Source organism: Dendropsophus ebraccatus, chromosome 3 (assembly GCF_027789765.1).
Source record: "Dendropsophus ebraccatus isolate aDenEbr1 chromosome 3, aDenEbr1.pat, whole genome shotgun sequence".
NCBI lineage: Eukaryota > Metazoa > Chordata > Amphibia > Anura > Hylidae > Dendropsophus > Dendropsophus ebraccatus.
In genome coordinates, this window is record NC_091456.1 from 133,867,179 (window position 1) to 133,887,111 (window position 19,933).

Below are 19,933 nucleotides of genomic sequence, written 5' to 3' on the forward strand. Positions count from 1 at the left end.
GTGGTTACGGGCAACGTGCGGTGGTTATGGGCAACGTGCGGTGGTTACGTGCAATCTGACGTGATTACGGACAACCAGGGGAGGTTACGGGCAACCTGCGGTAGTTACGGGTAATCTGGGGGGGGTTAGGGGTAATTTAGGAGTAAACTGCAATTATTACTATAATAAAAAGTGTGTGTTTTATTTTTTTGTGTGTTTGTCACTTTTTGTACTTTACACATTCATTTTCACTGTATTACTATGATTACTGTGATATTTTCTATCACAGTAATCATAGTTCAGTGACAGAGACCAAATTGGTCTCTGTCACATACATTTTCAGAGTTGGCTGGTTATGTAGCGCATGCGCACTTCATAACCAGCCAGGACGTCGAGGAGGAAGGAGCTCCAGGATCAGGTAACGTATAAGGGGTAGGGGGGGTGACTGGGGGATGGGGGGTGACTGGGGGGGTAGGGGGCGACTTGGGGGACGGACCCTGACACTTTTTATTCCCTGTCACCAATCATTGATGGTGACAGGGGATAAAAAGTGCATCCCTGCACTGTGAACAGGCGATCGGCGGTATATAGTATATACCGCCGATCGCCTGTTCCGGGACCCCACAGGGGGGTCCCAGATTACTGCCCCATGCTCTCCGCTACCACCGGTGGCGGAGAGCATGGGGTTTTAATTCATTTTTACATTTCCATCGCTGTGAACACATATACTCTGTTCACAGCGATGGCGGCGGCCATCTTGAATCCGATGGCCGCCGGGGGAGGGGGGTTAGTGACTGGCTACTAGGAGGGAGGGGGGGCTGATCTGGGGTCTGATTCACTTATTTCCTCTCCCCCCACCGTGGATTCACGGTGGGGGGAGATGAAAAGCACTGCAGCGCCGGCCCATTAGTGACCGCCGTATCGGCGGTCACTAAGGGGTTAACTGCCGGGATCCGGGCACGGCGCGGATCTCGGCAGTTGCGGCGGGTGCCCGGCTATCACTGACAGCCGGGCCCCGCCGGGGATGACAGGAGTGCAGCTCCTGCGCCCCTGTCATCCCGTGGACGTACCGGCACATCCATCTGCAGGAACTGTATGCAGATTTGGACGTGCCGGTACGTCCATATGCCGCAAGGGGTTAAATAGTTTAAAGCTTTATAAGACTTAATATTAAAGTTTAATGGTATACTCCAGAGGGAAACAATTTTTTCAAATCAACTGGTGTCAGAAAGTTATACCAATCACTTTTGTTGAAAATTCCAAGCCTTCCGGTACTTATCAATTGCTGCAGGGCCGGACTAAGCCTGAAAATCGGCACTGGCATTTCAAAGCACACGGGCGCACTTGCCGTACGGGGGAAATTTTATGATAAAATGTCACTGCAGCACAGACACTACTAAAGGTTCCCATATACCATGTAATCTTGTTGGACCGGGAGCTACAACTCACAGCAGTTCCTGAAGGTTTATAGTTGTCAGGGCATGCTGGGAGTTGTATTTTACAATCTATGGGTTTGGGTGTTATTTTTTTTATTCATGTAATACACAGCATATTACACACCCAGTGTCAGGTATAGAGACTGATACTACCAATAATACCAGTATAAAAGTAGAAGATAATTCTTCAACACCATGACAAGAGAACGAGGCTGAAGTTGGTTCCTTATTCGGCCAGTTTATTATTCGGGGCTGAAGTTGGTTTCTTATTCAGCAGTTTCTTATTCAGAGGATTTTTAAAATTGATAATATTCATACCCTGTAAATGAGGTGCCCTGAGGAGATAGGTGATAAAAATGGCCAAAAAGACCCCACGGTTGGCATAAAAATGGGCATCAAAGTGAAAACACAAAATTATGATTTAAACATAAAATTAACTTCAGGCCACTGATCTCACACTGATAACACACAAAGAGGGGTGCCCCGGATCACATTCAAAAGAGTCCAGCCTGGCCCAAAGTGGTTCTGGGTATAAAAACTGGCATCAAAGTGGGCACATAGGCATTTTTTCCTAATTTGAATAAGTAACAGGTGTTTTCAAAGGGTTAAATGAGTTCGGGCCACTGATCTCACACTGAGAATACACAGAGAGGGATGCCCCGCATCACCTCCAAGAGAGTCCAGCCTGGCCCAAAGTGGTTCTGGGTATAAAAACTGGCATCAAAGTGGGCAGATGGGCATTTTTTCCTAAATTGAATAAGTAACAGGTGTTTTCAAAGGGTTAAATTAGTTTGGGCCACTGATCTCCCACTGATAATACACAGAGAGAGATGCCCCGCATCACCTCCAAGAGAGTCCAGCCTGGCTCAAAGTGGTTCTGGGTATAAAAACTGGCATCAAAGTGGGCAGATGGGCATTTTTTCCTAAATTGAACAAGTAACAGGTGTTTTCAAAAGGTTAAAGTGACACTGTCACCCCCAATAATCATTTTTCAATCTTTACAGGTGTGTGTAACCCGCCTATATCTCTCTGCATACCTGTAACTATTTTTCAGTTTCATGAGGTGGCTTTCCCTGAAAGCGTAATTTGGCCGGGTATCTTCTAGCGCCACTGGGCGGGGCTTGGTCCCTGAAGCGCCACATAGCCCCGCCCATTACAGCGCCGTTGACCCCGCCCCCTTGGGCTCTGTGTTTGAGGCCTCCCTGACGTGCGCGTCCACATCTCCCGCCGTCTTCCGCGTGCGGGATTGTCATGTGGCGCGCAGGCGCAGAAGGTGACCGCCGGGTCACCCACAGCCGGGCTGTGCGTGCGATCGCACAGCCCGCCGATTACACCGGCCGCACCGTCCCTTGTTGCGTGGGACTCTCCCGATGCCTCGCTGCGGCTGTGAAACCCTCCTCACAGCCAGCAGCGAGGCGCAGACATAGAGCGCAGGCGCACTGCGGCGGTCCTTTACGGCGCATGCGCAGTGCGCGGCGGACGCCGCTGTGCGCCTGCGCTCTATGTCTGCGCCTCGCTGCTGGCTGTGAGGAGGGTTTCACAGCCGCAGCGAGGCATCCGGAGAGTCCCACGCAACAAGGGACGGTGCGGCCGGTGTAATCGGCGGGCTGTGCGATCGCACGCACAGCCCGGCTGTGGGTGACCCGGCGGTCACCTTCTGCGCCTGCGCGCCACATGACAATCCCGCACGCGGAAGACGGCGGGAGATGTGGACGCGCACGTCAGGGAGGCCTCAAACACAGAGCCCAAGGGGGCGGGGTCAACGGCGCTATAATGGGCGGGGCTATGTGGCGCTTCAGGGACCAAGCCCCGCCTAGTGGCGCTAGAAGATACCCGGCCAAATTACGCTTTCAGGGAAAGCCACCTCATGAAACTGAAAAATAGTTACAGGTATGCAGAGAGATATAGGCGGGCTACACACACCTGTAAAGATTGAAAAATGATTATTGGGGGTGACAGTGTCACTTTAAATGAGTTCGGGCCACTGATTTCACACTGATAATACACAGAGAGGGGCCCCGCATCACACTGATAATACACAGAGAGTAGCTACAGTGCTCCTAAGGGTCTAACTGTACAGTGGAGCAAACATCAAACTGCAGCACAACGGCATCGAGGATGAAGATAAGAGACATCCCTTCATCCATGGCGTCTCCGCTGAAATAGGGACATAGAAGCAGGTTACATCACTCTCAGCTCCAGATAGTTACCCTTTAAGGCCAGTTCACACAGAGTAAAATCGGCGCAATTCTGCGTCGGAACTCTCCGCTGCGGAATTCCGCAATCTTTGAACGAAGAGACGTGGAGAGCAGAGGCGCGCGATCCCTCCAATAGACAGACTGTATACCACTGAGGCAGGTGGGATTCCGCAGCGGAGAGTTCCAAAGCAGAATTGGCCTTAAAGGGTAACTATCTGGAGGTGAGAGTAATGTAACATGCTGCTATGTCCCTATTGCAGCGGAGACGCCGTGGATGACAGGATGTCCCTTATCTACATCCTCAATGCCGTTGTGCTGCAGTTTGGCGTTTGCTCCACTGTACAATTAGACCCTTAGGAGCACTGGAGCTACTCCAGTGCCTGTCTGCCCACTTTGATGCAAGTTTTTTACCCAGAACCACTTTGGGCCAGGCTGGACTCTCTTGGAAGTGATGCGGGGCATCCCTCTCTGTGTGTTATCAGTGTGAGATCAGTGGCCCAAACTCATTTAACCCTTTGAAAACACCTGTTACTTATTCAATTTAGGAAAAAATGCCCGTCTGCCCACTTTGATGCCAGTTTTTATACCCAGAACCACTTTGGGCCAGGCTGGACTCTCTTGGATGTGATGCGGGGCATCCCTCTCTGTGTATTCTCAGTGTGAGATCAGTGACCCGAACTCATTTAACCCTTTGAAAACACCTGTTACTTATTCAAATCATGAATAATGCCTATGTGCCCACTTTGATGCCAGTTTTTATACCCAGAACCACTTTGGGCCAGGCTGGACTCTCTTGGAAGTGATGCGGGGCATCCCTCTCTGTGTGTTATCAGTGTGAGATCAGTGGCCCAAACTAATTTAACCCTTTGAAAACACCTGTTACTTATTCAATTTAGGAAAAAATGCCTGTCTGCCCACTTTGATGCCAGTTTGTATACCCAGAACCACTTTGGGCCAGGCTGGACTCTCTTGGATGTGATGCGGGGCATCCCTCTCTGTGTATTCTCAGTGTGAGATCAGTGGCCCGAACTCATTTAACCCTTTGAAAACACCTGTTACTTATTCAAATCATGAAAAATGCCTATGTGCCCACTTTGATGCCAGTTTTTATACCCAGAACAACTTTGGGCCAGGCTGGACTCTCTTGGAGGTGATGCGGGGCATCCCTCTCTGTGTTATCAGTGTGAGATCAGTGGCCCGAACTCATTTAACCCTTTGAAAACACCTGTTACTTATTCAAAATAGGAAAAATGCCTATGTGCCCACTTTAATGCCAGTTTTTATACCCAGAACCACTTTGGGCAAGGCTGGACTCTCTTGGAGGTGATGCAGGGCATCCCTCTCTGTGTATTATCAGTGTGAGATCAGTGCCCCGAACTCATTTAACCCTTTGAAAACACCTGTTACTTATTCAAAATAGGAAAAATGCCTATGTGCCCACTTTAATGCCAGTTTTTATACCCAGAACCACTTTGGGCCAGGCTGGACTCTCTTGGAAGTGATGCAGGGCACCCCTCTCTGTGTATTATCAGTGTGAGATGAGTGGCCCGAAGTCAATTTTATTTTTAAATCATAATTTTGTGTTTTCACTTTGATGCCCATTTTTATGCCAGCCGTGGGGTCCTTTTGGTCATTGTCATCACCGATCCTCTAATAAACTGCTGAATAAGAAACCAACTTCAGCCCCGAATAAGAAACTGTCCGAATAAGAAACCAACTTCAGCCTTGTGACAAGTGATCAGGGCCGTAGGGAGGAAGGGGGGGGGGAGCAGCTGCCCCGGGCGCAGAGACCAGGGGGGGGCGCCATCACAGTGAGCAGAGAGAGAAGGATCACAGTGGATGAGGCTGCCTGGAAGCCTCCTGCCCTCTGTCAGTGTGGGGAGACAGGAGACGATTTTAACTTGATCAAAAGAGGTATTTTCCATACTGTATTGTCTCCTGGCTTCTGTTTAGCTATAATTTGCACAAAATCACTGCGTTTTTACCACGATTTTGCGCAAATCAGGGCTAAACAGCAGCCAGGAGACAGTACAGCAAAGTTACTGTGTAAATGGTGAAGGACCTTGACATGTGACTATGATGTCACTGCAGGTCCTGTATGTACACTGACTGCACTATGGAGGAGGAAGAAAGAAAATACAGGTGTGTGGAAAGGGGAGGACAATCAGGGGTGCACAGTCTGGGGAGGGGGAAGAGGGGTGCCCAGTCTGAAGTGGGGAGGGGGGCAGAGGGGTACAGTGTGACACCAGTCTGGGATGGGGGGGAGACACACAAGAGAGTGTCCAGTGTCTATTTAGGGGTGGGGTCTGGTTGTACATTATTATATACTTAACCCCTTAATAACTACCCTCTCCAAATATATATTCATTTATATAAACTTCACCTACTATCTGCAGAGGTAGGGAACATTGGCTCTTCAGCTGTTGCAGAACTACAACTCCCATCATGTCTGGACAGCCAAAGTTTTAGCTGTCCATGTATGATGGGAAGTTGTAGTTTTGCAACAGCTAGGGAGCCAAGGTTCCCTACGCCAATCTATAAAGCACCTGTACCTGTATATACAGCGACCATGATACAAGAGTCATTTTTCTAAATTATTTCTATTTTGAATTTGGTGATGGAGTACCTTACAGGAGGTATTACTGCTGTTGTCTCTGCTGCTGTGTGGAGTTGATGGAACCTCAGGAAATCCTAGGTTCAATTGAACTCGAACATTCACAAACCTGCCGCATTAGATTGCTGATGCCTGCCTGGTCCGTGGGGAAGAAGGAGAGTGCCCGAGTACCTAGGTAATAGGCTGAATCCCGGAATTCCAGGCGGTACCCAGGCACTCTCCTCCTTCCTCACAGACCGGTAAGGCATCAGCAATCTAATGCAGAAGGTTTGTGAATGTTCAAATTCGATCGAACCTAGGATTTCCTGAGGTTCGATCAAGTCTCCTGCTGAGCATACCTGTGCATTAGGAGACAGCACCATAAAATCACATTACACTGGGTGTCACTGGAGATAGATCAGGAAGCTTTGCCTCCTAATTCACAGGTACAGACAGCAGAGGGCGGAGATAACGCCGCCTCCTCAGGTACAGACAGCAGGGAGCGGAGACAACGGCGCCTCCTCAGGTACAGACAGCAGGGAGCGGAGACAACAGAGCCCCAATAAGGTACTTAGGGACCAAATTTTTTGAATGGAAAAAATGGAAGTACTTTAAAAAATGCTGATTGAGCCCAGAGCTGCCTGATAATCATTCTTCATAAAAACATTCCAGGTACACAGTAAATATGACATTATGTATCCCATATTGTGAACACCACACTAGTGCTGCCAGTAGAGATGAGCACATCGCTCATCTGAACAATCACTTATCTAAACTTCATTTAAAAAAAAAATTATATATATATAGTGGAGATCTTTAGTAGGGGTAGCGAGAATAAAGCAGTCCTTGTGCCAATTTAACATAAAAACTCCAACTTGGCTTTATTGTGGCATATAGGGTTTCAGACAAAAAATAAATGTAGCAGCACTGTGCAAAAACAGGATACAAAATAAAGTCCTGCCCGGCTGGGCTCTAACTAAACAGAGGTCTCATCTTACTCAACCAGAACAGAAATAAACATCAGCAGTATCTGACACAGGTCCATGGCTTCCAGGCTCTCAGCAATATTCAGCCCTCTGAGCTGCCTTTTATGAGCTGGAGCGATTAGCTCCTGCTTACACCTGTGCGCAAGGTATGTACTGGAGTGGGGAGGGAATGGCAGGTCCCACTACCAAACCTACCTGCCAAATTGAATCTTTGCCTCGGGTGCAGAAGAGCCTAGCTACACCTCTGCAAGAGATGAGCGAAGCAGATTCGTTTTGCTTCGTACAAAGAAAACTGATCTGCAGTCATCTCCCTCAGGCTGTCGGCTCTGTGCAGAGGGAGGTTACTGCCCAGAAAAGATCGATACAGCTATGGCTGTATCCAAGTTTTCCAGGCATTTTCCTGGCAGTCCCCAGGTGGTATCCTACCTTTTCCATCTCTAATGCTGCGTTTACACGGAATGATAATTCGCCCGATCGTATGATTAATGATTTCGGAGTAACGATTTTTTTTTTTTTATAACGATTAGCGTTTAGACGGAACGATATATCGTACAGAAAATTCGTTTTGCGATCATTTTGTGATCGCTTAAGCCTATCTCGCACATAGGAAAAATCGGTGAACGACTGTTTACACAGAACGATCTGCGAATTTTTTACGAACGACGATTTTAGAACATGTTGTAAGATCAAAATGAACTATTTCTCGCTCGTCGTTTGATCGTTCGCTGCGTTTGCACGTACGATTAAAGTTCAAATTCGCACGATAATCGTTCCGTGTAAACGCAGCATGAGGCTGGGTTCACACTGTGTTTTTGCAATCCGTTTTTTTCATCCATTTTTTTTTTTAAAACAGATAAAAAACGGATTGCAAAAAACGGATGTATTTGTGTGCATCCGTTTTTCCATTGACTTCCATTATAAAAAAAACAGATCAAAACGGATTCATTTTTTTTGACGGACACAAAAATGTTGCTGACACTATTCGTTAAACGTATGCTGAAAACGCAGTGTGAACCCAGCCTAACCATACCCTCTACCATCATCCCAACATAACCAATATACCAAGGGAATCAAACTCACTGCCCTCAGCTGTTACACAACTACAAGTCCCATCATGATGGTAACAGCTGGAGGGCTGCAGTGTGACACTTGTGCACTATATGGTCACTGAATAACATCCACTATATCAGCAAATATTATAAATAATATCAGCATATACTAGTGCAGTTACATCCAAGGTGTCTTCTCTGTGTGAGCTGCAGGTGATGTTTTTGTTAAGCAAGTTCTTTCTCTTTTCATTTTCTTCTCCATCTGGCCCAGCCGTCATGAAGACTTCTCCAGTCCATGAATCGTCTATGCAGAGTCTAACTGACAAACATTATAGATTCTAATGCTACGTTTACACGGAACGATAATTTGCCCGATCATACGATTAACGACTTTGAAGTAACGATTTTTCTTTTATAACGATCAGCATTTAGACAGAACGATATATCGTACGGAAAATTTGTTTTGCGATCGCTTAAGCCTATCTCGCACATAGGTAAAATAGGTGAACGACCGATCTGCGAATTTTTTGCGAACGACGATTTAAGAACATTTTCAAAGATCAAGATGAACAATTTCTCGCTCGTCGTTCGATCGTTCATTGCGTTTACACGTACGATTATCGTTCAAATCCAATCGTTATCGTGCAAATTTGCGACGCAGCATTAGCTCCAGCACCATCATCACCTCTATACAAACTCCCCATGTGTATTGCTCCAGGCTGTAACAGTGCCCACTTTATGCCCCTTGTAGTATTTAGAGCCAGGTTCCCTCTATGTCCTCATATAATAGAAAGGCCACTGTGACCCTCATTTACAAAACATCAAATAAAAAGGGATCAGAACTATACTAGAGCACATACATACATACAAAATATACAGAAACATACAAATACAGACATATACACCACACAGCTCTGTACACAGACACATACAACATATACACCGCACACAGCTCTGTACACAGACACATACAACATATACACCGCACACAGCTCTGTACACAGACACATACAACATATACACTGCACACAGCTTTGTACACAGACATATACACTGCACACAGCTCTGTACACAGACATAAACAACATATACACTGCACACACCTCTGTACACAGACACATACAACATATACACTGCACACAGCTCTGTACACAGACATATACAACATATACACTGCACACAGCTCTGTACACAGACATACACTGCACACAGCTCTGTACACAGACATAAACAACATATACACTGCACACAGCTCTGTACACAGACACATACAACATATACACTGCACACAGCTCTGTACACAGACACATACAACATATACACTGCACACAGCTCTGTACACAGACATATACACTGCACACAGCTTTGTACACAGACATATACACTGCACACAGCTCTGTACACAGACATATACAACATATACACTGCACACAGCTCTGTACACAGACATATACACTGCACACAGCTTTGTACACAGACAAATATATCGCACACAGCTCTGTACACAGACACATACAACATATACACCGCACACAGCTCTGTACACAAAAATATACAACATATACAACGCACACAGCTCTTTACACAGACACATACAACATATACACTGCACACAGCTCTGTACACAGAAATATACAACATATACACTGCACACAGCTCTGTACACAGACACATACAACATATACACTGCACACAGCTCTGTACACAGACATATACACTGCACACAGCTTTGTACACAGACATATACACTGCACACAGCTCTGTACACAGACATATACAACATATACACTGCACACAGCTCTGTACACAGACATATACACTGCACACAGCTTTGTACACAGACAAATATATCGCACACAGCTCTGTACACAGACACATACAACATATACACCGCACACAGCTCTGTACACAAAAATATACAACATATACAACGCACACAGCTCTTTACACAGACACATACAACATATACACTGCACACAGCTCTGTACACAGAAATATACAACATATACACTGCACACAGCTCATGTATAATGTTTGTGGTGGGAAGGGGATAGTGTAATGGCAGCTGTAGTATGCAGTGTCAGTGTATACTGCTGTCCTGATGTCCAGGATACAGGAGTCTGTGCAGCAGGGAGAATATTGCAGGGGACAGGGTAAAAGTAGCAGGGTAGCAGCCATTGTTATCTACTGAAACCTTCAAGATATCTGTATGTGTGTGTCACCTCCTGTATGTGTGTGTCACCTCCTGCTCCCTGTGTGTGTGTGTGTGTGTGTCACCTCCTGCTCCGTGTGTGTGTGTGTGTGTCACCTCCAGCTCCGTGTGTGTGTGTGTGTATGTATGTCACCTCCTGCTCCCTGTGTGTGTGTGTGTGTGTCACCTCCTGCTCCGTGTGTGTGTGTGTGTGTGTGTCACCTCCAGCTCCGTGTGTGTGTGTGTGTGTATGTATGTCACCTCCTGCTCCCTGTGTGTGTGTCTGCTCTAGCCTGACAACTATCCATAACACCTCCCCCAGTCCCTCCATTGCTCACACACTCTGCTGCTGCTGATGACTCCTCCTCTGTCCCGACTGCTGCAGCTGCTGACAGGGAGGAGGGGAGTCACACACAGGTAGCTGCCCCCAGCTCCAGGCATTCAGTGAGGGAGGTCATGTGATCTCTGCAGGACCCAGAAATTACATGTAAATGAACAGGCCCAGCCGATGCCTGCTCATCCTACATACCAGTGAAAGATGTGCAGCAGTACAGTGTTGGCAGGGGGCGGGGCTTCCCAGGACAGGAAGAGGTGCAGGCCAAACTGCACTGTGAGTGAGACTGACAGCCTGTAAACTCCTGATGATGCACGGCCACGTGAATGGCTGTGCAGCATCAGGAGTTTACAGGAGTTGGGGAGGAAGTAGCCGGGTATGCAGGGGGTTGGGACCGGCCCACGGAGTGAGCGGCCCCTCTGGCATTTGCCAGAGATGCCCTATGGCCAGTCCGGCCCTGAGTTGCTGTATACCCTGCAGGAAGTGGTTTATTCTTTCCAGTCTGATACAGTACTCTTTACTGCCCCCTCTGTCCGTTACAAGAACTGTCCCGAACAGTAGCAAATCCCAGTCGAAAACCTCTACTGCTTTGGACAGTTCTGTCATGGACTGAGGTGGCAGCAAAGTGTCAGACTTAAAAAAGAATACACCACTTCCTGCAGGACATACAACGGCTGATAAATACTGAAAGGCTTCAGATTTTAAGGAAAGATCTAATAATAACTTATGTAGTCCTGCTTATAGGGCGGTTAAGCTATATTAATGTTAATTAAATGAAAGCATATGTACAGGATCAGTGCAGTGACTTGAGCATGCTCATCTCTACTCCCCAATGTGTAATGTGGTGCAGTCTGTGTTTGACAGCTGATTGGTTGGGGGTGCCAGATGTTGACATGGGGCCAATCAGCTATAATGTAAATAGGCCATCAATTAATCTCATTTTTTTTCCACTTAATGTGCTCAGCCTGGGAAATATTATTTGCCTTATTTACTATCACTGCTGCCATTTCCCTGAAACCGCAGTGGTGTCCTGCCTTGGCTGCTGATTGGCTCCAAACACAGCAAGTATTGTGCATTGGCCCCGGCACAGGGTGAACAGTGGTAGTGATGAAGGTAAGCAAAAACTTTAATTTTCTCCCCAATATATACTTTAATTTAATTCTCATGATAAACACATAATAATGCTCACTCATCAAAACTCATCAAAACAAAATAATGCTCATTCATATCTGCACCCCAATCTACCGCCATTTTATCTAGGTTTCTGCCGCTCACTTGCATTGAGCCAGCATGCTCGGCCGAGCATAGTGCTTGAGCATCTGGAGCACCTGGTTAAATGTTCAAGTCTCCCATTGATTTCAATGGGGTTTGTTACTGGAGTGGAGCACTCAAGCATTGTAATATACTGGACTAACAAGCAGTTTAGTGCTTGGTCAAAACTACTGCTCACCACTTCCTTATAAAAGGGCTAAAACACAAGAAATACCTGCTCATTCAATCACAGGTCACACAGTGGCTAGTGATTGATAAGTAAGCATTTACGCATTTACTGTGTGTTGGTACATCAGCAGGAATCTGTGAGCAGTGGGGAGTTTGGAAACACTGGAATGGCAGCCACAAAGTATAGGGCAATATGTCCGAACATGCATTATTTTTTTTTATTATTTATCCACCCGCTTCCCCCCCCCCCCATTTATGTCTCCTGGGAAACCCCATTTAATTAATCTCTCCTAATATTTTTTTCCTGTCTGATATGATAAACTATAAAGCAGATGGCATTTGCATGATACAGGTTCTTCTATTTAAAATGCTTAGCGGAACAAAATCCTGAGCAGCGATTCTAAATATCTCTTTGTTTAGAATGTCTCTCCCAAAAAAAAAAAATCGGTGTTGACTGATTTGTATCTGCTTAGACTGGGAAGCAGAGACAAAATCTGAGTACAATCTGTCACCATGCCTCTATGAAATCAAATAGACAACAGTGAGACACTTTTACTGGACATGTGGCTTCCGGGGGATAGCCAGGCAGAGAGGATTATAGCAGATAACTCACAACCCAGATTTAGTTTACGGACCGTGATCCTAATTCCATAATCAATAACATTTAGAAGGATATGTTTTGGTAGCGCTAAATCTTTCCCACGAAACAAACAATGTTAGTTTTTTTAATTTTTAAATGGTTTAATGGTTAAATATAAAACGTGGCAATAACAATGAAAACGTTTCAATTAAATGAAATTAATAGAAGCAAAAAGATTTTGTAATACGTTCACTAATAAAATGTTTTCGATTTGATTTGACTTGTTCCAAGTTGCTTATACATTGTTAATAGCGCCGTCACTGCAACGCTACCCCAGTCAGGTATTAGGTTTAATCAGGCCCGACCATCTCCCATACTGTAAATCCCTTCAGGTCTAACTAGGATTAATGCCCTCTTGCAGGCACATAATAGCTGCAGTGTGTGCTAAATTTAATCAAAATTTCTCTAAGGGGAATTGAAGCTCCCTAGTAAATAAGATGTTTCTTTAAGATCAGTGGCTTAACTGCTAGAGACTTAAAGTTTGAGATTCTTTTTTTACAATCACTGACACCAGTTGCTTAACTAAATCTGGGCTATATCCCTTTCTGTAATTAAGTAATGATGGCGGAAATGTCAGATCAGGAATTATACAGCTGAAGGCGGTGACACTTTTAGAAAGGCAGCAGGGGAGAAAGTGGTGCAAAGGAAAAGTAGAGTATATGCCTATAGCAAATACTTGGCTTACTGGTTTAATTTTTTAAATAATTAAAAAGTACCTCTCATTAGCTATTCATCACAGCGGGTCTTGTTGCTGAGACCCACTGTGATCAGGCAATATAGCCAGGGGACATGTCAAAAGTAATTTTTAATGACAGTGAATCTTTAAAAAAAATGTGGGAAGGAATTTGATTGGTTACTGTATGTATGATCCTTTCAGTCAAGCTGGTTTTTCTGTAAAACAATGTAGACCAATGCTATTTCACACTAGTGTCACAATAGTCCTAATGGTTGTGATTTTCACACAAGGTGGCTAAGCTTTTTAATTACAGAATAACACAATGTTAACACAAAGAGATCATTAAAAAAAAAACCTTAGGGTGCCTTCACACACACCGGATCCGCAGCAGATTTGATGCTGTGTTCAGTTATTTAGATCAAATCTGCTGTGGATCCGCAGCAGAAAATCCGCTGCGATACAATGTGTGTTAAAGGGAATCCGTCAGCTCCCGGGCACTACCTAAGGTGCTGACAGTATGCTGTAGCTGGCAGTCCCCCAGTGAGCATGGTGCCTTTTTGGTAATTTTCCATGCAGTGGATTATGTACAATCTTATGTCTCCTACTGTCACAGAACTGTTGTTCGTGCCACACTTGTCATGCATCCTCCTCCCTCTTGATGAATAATCAATGCTGCCCGGCCTCCTGCTCGCTCAGCTGTCAGCTGATTGCAGATCAGTCCTCTGTAGGCAGGTTATCTCTGAAAGAATCTCTCCTCCCTAATGTGTTGGAGCTGTGGTCTAGGGGTAACTCACCTGTCTAGAGACCTGCCAGCAGTTCATTCTCTGGTTCGAATCCCCTGATGGAAATTAAATAGATGCGCTTTTTTTTCTCATTATTGTATCATTTTTAAGGCTATGTGTGAACATAGCCTTAAAAATGATACAATAATGAGGAAAAAAAAGACATCTATTTAATTTCATTCAGGGGATTCGAACCAGAGAATGAACTGCTGGCAGGTCTCTAGACAGGTGAATTACCCCTAGACCACAGCTCTAACACATTAGGGCGGGTTCACACTACAGAATTCCGCGGAATTCCGTCAGCTGTCCGCCCGCACGGGCACGCGCTTTTCTGCCGGCTTTATAGACACCATTCTATGGGCCGGCGTATTCCGCAATCCGCTAAAATAAGTGACATGACACTTCTTTCAGCGTATAGCGGAATACGCCGGCCCATAGAATGGTGTCTATGGGGCCGGCGGAAAGGCGCCCAGATGTGCGGGCGGACAGCTGACGGAATTCCGCGGACATTGTCCGCGAGAATTCCGTAGTGTGAACCCGCCCCTATAGAGGAAAGATTCTTTCAGACATAACCTGCCTACAGAGGACTGATCTGCAATCTAACAGCTGAGCGAGCAGGAGGCCGGGCAGCATTGATTATTCATGAAGAGGGAGGAGAAGGCATGACAAGTGTGGCACGAACAACTGCTCTGTGACAGTAGGAAACATAGGATTGTATATAATACGCTGCACGGAAAATTACCAAAAAGGCACCATACTCACTGGGGGCTGCCAGCTACAGCACACTGTCAACACCTTAGGTAGTGCCCGGGAGCTGACGGATTCCCTTTAACACATACTGTATCGCAGCGGATTTTCTGCTGCGGATCCACAGCAGATTTGATCTAAATAACTGAACACAGCATCAAATCTGCTGCGGATCTGCTGCAGATCCGGTGTGTGTGAAGGCAGGTTCAGGGTCCTTTTCCTTTAGAGGGTTATCTTTCTTTGTCCGTGCTGCTTCACATAGGACCACATTAATATGGCACTTAAAGAGGTTATTTTTTTTACATCACCCCAGTATGTATTTCATACCAGCTAATGATGTAGCAGAGCTGATGACCGCATGGTGGAACAGAGCTGAAGTGCGCATGGTGTAGCTATGTACTGCATAATCGGCATCTGTTTACCGCTGAGTGTAGTGTAGGTTTAGATCTCTGCTTGCTGGCTGTGAATGAAAACAGTCTAGTTCCATCCAGACTCTAAGAACATAGCACATACAATATACAGAGCTGTGACACAAATACAGATACATATGCCTGATTTCACTGACAGCAAGCAGAGATAGAACTATACCTTTACATATTACAGAAACCTAGGCTCAGGGACACATGGAAGTCTATGGAAACAGCACTATCACTTTGACTAACAGTCAACAGATGCGTAGAAATGATGCAGATGAGGTCTCCTGGGGGCCAGGGTACCAAGTCAAGGGAGGAAGAGACATTGTCAGAGAGAACACAGAAAAGATGTTTTTAGACTTCCAGAGCAGGTAAGTAAGAGAAAAAACAGGTAAAGGGTCCAAGATAGGTTATACATGTATATTAGGGGGAGGGTGGTATTGGGAAGGGGGATCATTTAGAATATTGTTTTTGTTACCCGGATAAACCCTTTAATACCATCTTCCTTATAACCTTCCTATTATCAGGCCCTGACTTTAAAGGCTCCAGACAGCTAGAGGATAGCTGTGCATATCTGGATTGAATTTTAGTACTTCTTTCACTGTCTACCGGACATAACCAACTATTTACAGGGTTGTACAACAAACTAGGCTTTAGTTTTAGGGTTAAAGGGAATCTGTTAGCTTTAATACATGTTCCAAATTGCTGACACTGTTAGATATCTGTTAGGCTAAGGAGACACATGGTACCTTTCAAATATCCAGCTGTACTTCCAAGATAATGAAAATATTCCTTGGTACAAAGAGTCAAAGAGGCTTTTCCAAGTTCCTGAACAGCCGCAAGCTACAATGCCTGAATACTGCCCCCTCCTTGCTTGACTGACACCTGGAAGCTGAGTCCTAAAGAGGTTTAGGTATGGGGGCGGGAGTAAGGAGGTGTTACAGCTTGGTGCACTTAAGGATCTCAGAAAATCCTTTGTGACTCTTTGTAATATAGAATAAAAGCATTTTTCTACATTCTGGAATCAAAGACAGATATATAAAAGGTATAAAGTGTTTCTAACAGTTATCTAACAGTGTCAGCAGTTTGAAACATGAATTGCAGCTGACAGACTCCCTTTTAACTTTCCAGGCCTACAAGGCAGAAAATTCCCACTGTAGATATTTATCATCTAACTAGAGCGAGGTACTTCTCTTGGTAAACCTAAGAGGGCCTAAACACCACCTCCACTGAGTTGAAGCAATCCCCCAACATGGTACACATACCCATTTGTCTTTGTCCTACATGTTCAAATGACTTGCTAGAGCTCTCTGTGCTTGATCACCAGTGGCTGAAGAAGTTGGATGCAGCCCTAAGACTGCCTAGGAAACATGTAAACAGCTATAGGTCTTAGGCTGTATCCATGTCTTCCAGGGCTCCCTAGGGCTACATCCAACTTCTCCAGCCACCAGTAATCAAACGCAGAGAGTTCGGGTTCGCTCATCTCTACTAACTACTCAAAGGCTGATGATGGATTTTGCTGACATTTCTTAACAAACTGCAAGTTACTTACATGGTCTCCCCACCAATAGGTTGTGCCTCTACATAGTCTGTTATGTAGAAGGTGTTTAACTATTCCACGGGCCGATAGGTGTTCGATCAATAATGTAAACAAGCGCCGATCTGCTAGCTCGGTGCTCGTTTACTGGGCCTATTACATGGCCCAATAATCGTTTAGCGAGGGCTGAAGGGACATTATACTGATGTCCTTGCAGCCCTTGTTTAAACACAATATTTTACCTTACCATATTGCAGGGCTTCGCCTGCGCTCCTTCTTCCTCCCGGTCCCGCGCGCAGCAGCAGCTTGGGTGCCAGTGATTGGCTGAGCAAGTCTGTCAGCTAAGACAGGCCGCACCGAAGCTGCTGCTGCGCGCAGGACCGGGAGGAAGGAGTGCAGGAGAAGACCTGCAACATGGTTAGGTAAAGTATTGTGCTTGTGGAATCGTCGGTCGACTGCCTTGCATCGCTATTCCACGCAGCAATGAGTGGTCGGTGCCTGATGACTTTAGGTTTGACCCTAAATAAACCATCAGCCGATGACACGATCATCGACTGATTGTTGTCTTTATTCCATGGAGCGATAATCGCCCTATTATCACTCCGTGGAATAGGCCCCTTACACTCTTTTGGGAATTATATGTGCGATGCCCTGGCCCCTGGGGGCCACTTCCGCATTGCTGTTGTTATGAGAGGGCAATAACCGGGGCAGCTGCAGGGTGTATACTTGTCACGGTATAGGCCTGAGGGCGGCACAGCTGTAGGGCCGGTCTGTAGAATCTGCGGGTGATGATGGGCATGCGATTCCTCGCTGCACCTAGTCAGGACACCAGTTAGTGGACACCAATGCCAGGGTTCAGTAACAGCGGTTTTATTATAGATGAGGTAACTAGTAGCAACAGTTCTGTCCGGTTGCAACCGGGTATATAGCAGGCTTTGACAAACAAGGCAGGAGTGATGCTGCATAGGCTGGGAGAACACGTGCCGGAATGATGGGAGTAGGAGTATGAGAGAAGATAGCGTTGCTGGGTGTATTAGCTTGAGAATAATACTTGCTGTGAATACTTGAAACGATGATGAGAGATAACGGAATGACACCCAGTTGAGAGAAGAAACTCCGGACACTTGAGCAGGAAGAAACAGCCGAAGACTTGAATACAGCAGAGCACCTGATCCACACTTCTAGTGGTGAAGTGGGACCTGTGATATGTCCAACTCCTCTGAGGCAGGAGAGGGACGACACACATCCTCCTTGCTTGGAAGCAGGGGGAAGACTCACTTGTTAGGAGGAAGTGGGAGTTCACATGGTTGCCCCTGGCCAGAGCTAGTCGGCCATTGGAGGAACCATGGTTACAGGGTCACGTGATAAGCAGCCTTGCATACCACTGTACAATGTAATAATACACAGGAATATATAAGAATATGCATGAGAATACACATAACCAGAGACTACCAGGGGAATACTAGCAGCAGTTGCAATGCAAACAATTACCAGAACAGGCATTGACACAGCAATAGAAATGACCATAATAGGAGTAGTAGTCTGCATGTTCTGGGACACTGCATATGTAAGTAATTGTAATGTCCCAGGCTGATTTTAGGAAACATAAGGAACATTTTCCCTCAGTTCAAATTGTTGCATGATTCACATTAATATTTCACTACTAATTTTATTCTCCAACTTTACTGTGAAAATTTGGAATTCTGTGTAACTCATGTTATCTTAGGTGTTATGAACTGTCCTGCAGATTTTATGTATTAATTGGGCATGTCCTGCAATCCAACAATATTCTACATAAATATACAATATTATTAAAGCCAGAAATGAGCTAGATCTCCTTCTCCTTTGCAAGCATGCATTATTGGGTGATTTTTTTTTTCTCCAGAAGATTCCCAGTCATTATGGAGTCTCTTTAGGCCTGACTGATTATTGTAAGAGCTTGGATGTCTGCTTCAGCAACTGCAATTCTCGGTTAAATGTGATAAAGCACAAAATGAAATATGAAAGCAGAATATAAAAATCTCACGGTCAGGAGGATTGATTTCTTAAAAAGTGGTTTCGTTTGGGGTATAGCATGATTTGTTGTTTCTGTTATTGTTATGAATTGTTATTATTGTTTTTCTTGTGTGTATGTTTCTCTCTCTCTACCTCTCTCTCCCCTTCCTTTCCGACGGGGGTAGGAAGTGAGTGGGATTGAGACAATCAGCTGAGAATTTTAAAAAATTCCCAGGTTTAGAATTTTTGGTTAATCAAACAATTTTGTCCAGGAAATTAACATAAAATATCCTAACGGTCTTGGCCCATTTACATAACTTGAAAACATTCCACATGTAAAGGACTTTATATCTGATATCTAAAGCTCATCAGTGTAAAAAGTGTCTTCTCAGCATATGTGAGACAAACATTTTAGCAAAGACTCTCATGTGTATCTGACTCATGTTTTAAAATAAATTATTTATCCTGACTGCTTTTAAGAATTTAAGCATACCACGGATTGGTATAAATACAGAACGTAAGAGGCGAATTCACAAGATGATAAGCTTTATCTTTTCCAAAAATTGGATATTAAATTAATCCAAAAACATTTCTACTGTGCTATAAAAGAAAATGTTCTGCAGCTCAGTACATTTCAAGTAATTTTTCACTTTTAGGACACAGAAGATTTCTTTTCAATGGCTTCTGTAAATTTTTTAAAATAACAAGCAGTGTGAATATGGTCTTTTAGTATCATACAATGTCATACAAGAAATGACTAGACATATGTAAAGGATGGATTAGGTACGAGGATGTGGAAGCCCTGGATCACTGAGGAGTGCTAATGTACCTTCTCCAAGGAACAGAGTCTAAAGAGCTCTTCAGTTTTCACCAGAGCCCACTACAAGGCGGGGATAGGCTTCGCTGCGGGAAACACCCAGGTCGCTACCCTCAGAGC